This window comes from Pteronotus mesoamericanus, unplaced genomic scaffold (genome assembly GCF_021234165.1).
Source record: "Pteronotus mesoamericanus isolate MK-2021 breed Mesoamerican mustached bat unplaced genomic scaffold, CSHL_Meso_final scaffold_21, whole genome shotgun sequence".
NCBI classification, from domain to species: Eukaryota; Metazoa; Chordata; class Mammalia; order Chiroptera; family Mormoopidae; genus Pteronotus; species Pteronotus mesoamericanus.
The window spans coordinates 30,818,119-30,820,801 of NW_026555310.1; positions in this window are offsets into that span (position 1 = coordinate 30,818,119).

Here is a 2,683-nt window from a genome sequence, read left to right on the forward strand (position 1 = left end):
TATGGGTCTTGAAATATCAGGTCAGAAATGAATAATGGAAGTAATTTTTTTATGAGAAAGCATGAATAATGCCAGTTGTGTTGTTTGGTCATTACTGCACAATTTGAATGGTCTTATGAAAGATATTTATATGGTCACTTTTGAAATAATACTAACTCTAAATTTTAAAAAATCAAATTCTGGAGTACTATAGAGAAAAGAAAAACTAGTCAGAGATCAAGTACAATTTCTATGAAAAGCAAGATAACGTCTCCTGTAACCCAACTTTATTTCAAGTTGATTGTCAGAGAAAAGTGGGGCTTAGCCATAAGTTCATACAGGATTCAGTCACTGCAACTCATCATATGCTGTAAAAAATTTCATTCTTTTTTGTGTATGTGTGCTGACAAAAAATTAACACAATTGAAAATAAACCATGAGCTAAAAAAATTAAAAATTTTTAGGGTTGTATCTTATAAACATATGTATAAATACTAAGGAGAGAAAATAATAAAAATTTAAAATTTTCACATAGGAAAATACAGTTTTTCATTCATTCTAGAAATACTTACAACATTTAATCAGCATCTATTATGTACCAGGTATTATCTCAGATGCAGAGTCTATAAAGATGAAAAAACTGAGTTCTTGTTTTAAAGTATTTTTCAAATTTTTAAAATCAATTTTCCAAGCCACAACACTAAAAAAAATCCCCAAATTGGCTTCCCTATTGGTAAAAATACCTAACACCCTGCCAAATCTTCACTGTTGTTGATTTTTCTGTTTTTGGTAGAGGAAAAGTAGGTAACAGTTTTTAAATTTGAATGGGACTTCATAGAAACCTACTTGTTACCAAATCAAGTTATAAAACAGCAAGACTAGAGTGTGCAGATTATTTTTTGAATTGCCTTATCTTCATATTCTCTGCAATGGCTCTTCTTTGAGTAAGAACATTTGTAATTATACATGGTACTAAAACAATTTTGGTAGGAGTGAGTTTGACCAAGTTCTGTTTCCCTTACTTCCTGCAGTCTTAAAAACAAGCATATGTTGCCCAAACATCTTAAAATATCTTGTACTAAGGGGTTCTTTATTTCTAATAAATGCCATAACATTTTAGTAAACTGAAATAACAACATAAGTCAAGAATTGAACAACTAAAATAAATCACTTAAGTATATTTCAGCACTGTTTTGATACATTGATATGAATTGCCAAATTTTAAAATTATTTACTAAAATTCCCAATTCTTATTTAGTAAAACTATGCTAGTGTTAGCAGCAAAATCGCACTAGATGTTATCCAGCAGAGTAAGATCTTGGTTCCACAACCTTCTACTTGAGTTTTACCTAAGAAAGAATTCAGAGCCAAGACAAATTATAAGAGAAAGTTTATTTAGAAAATCACAGAGGTAGAAAAGATTATCCAGCTAGGCTGTGTGGGCTCGGGAAATCAGTTACAGAGCAAAAAGAAGGGCCCTTGGAGCTTAGGGCAAAGACAGGTAAAGAAAATGCACCTGGAGGAAGAAAAGGGGGAAAGTCAAAGGCATGCTCCAGAGAGTGAGCCATCTGTGCCTTGATGGAAAAAGGGGGTGGAAAAATGTACCAGCATGCTCCAGAGAGAGCCACACTGGGTCCTGTGTCCTAATGGTTTTTATCCAAAGTCTCAGGGCAGGATCCCAATAGAATGCTCATCAGTTTTCCAGGTGTATTCCTTCAGGGTCATGGCTGCCACTGATTGGTTGGCACTAGGGTAGGCAGTCATTAGCCAATGTAGCCAGTCCTGATGTCAGGCATGGCATGACTTTGTCTTGTTTTGCTGCTTTTCTGGGCCTGGAGCTGAAACACAGCTGAGGGCTAGATATCCTCTCCAGGTGTTAATACTTAAGGGAGTGGTCCTGCAAGAAGAGTTTGTAGTTTTGCCCATTGCTAGGCACCCAGGCTCTGCCCCGTGGTGACCCTCTGCATCTGGCCTATGTTCCTACTCTGGTCATGCCTGTCTAACTGCCTACTACACTACCACATATCCAAAGTAAGATAGTTACAGTTTATTAAGCTCCCTATATAACTTACTGTTACTTATCTACAAATGAGACTTTTTGTTTTCACAGCCTAATTTAGGCTACTCATTAAATATAGTTAATACTCCAGGGTGAAAGACTGTTTACATTTTGTCAAAAGCCAAGACATATGCAACAAGTAATATAATCAGAGAGGCTAAAAATAAATGTCTTCCAAAATGGGAATGCTCTAGAGGTAGCATGAATTAAACATGATTGGAACATGAGAAAGCATTCCTGAATCTGCTGCAGGGAACCAGGGAGTGATTACAGAGGAAACACTGTGGTAGAAACAAATAGTTTAAGGAATTTGTCATTTACTTTAAGTGTGGGTAAATCATTTTCAATGTATATAATATTAAAAATATAAAGTTTATAATAATAAATATGAAATTAAAAACACATGTGCAAAAACTGACGAGGGAAAAGAATAAAAGTTGAATGAGAGACCTTAAAAAGTCCTGCTGTAATAGAATAATAGGCCCTGAATGATGTAAACACCCTAATTCCTACAACCTGTAGATGTGTTATTTTCTGTGGTAAAAAGGACTTTCCAGATGTCATTAAGTTAAGGCTCTTGACATAAGAGATTATCAGAAATTATCTGGGTGGGTCTCATCCAATCACTTGAGTCCTTGAAAGTGA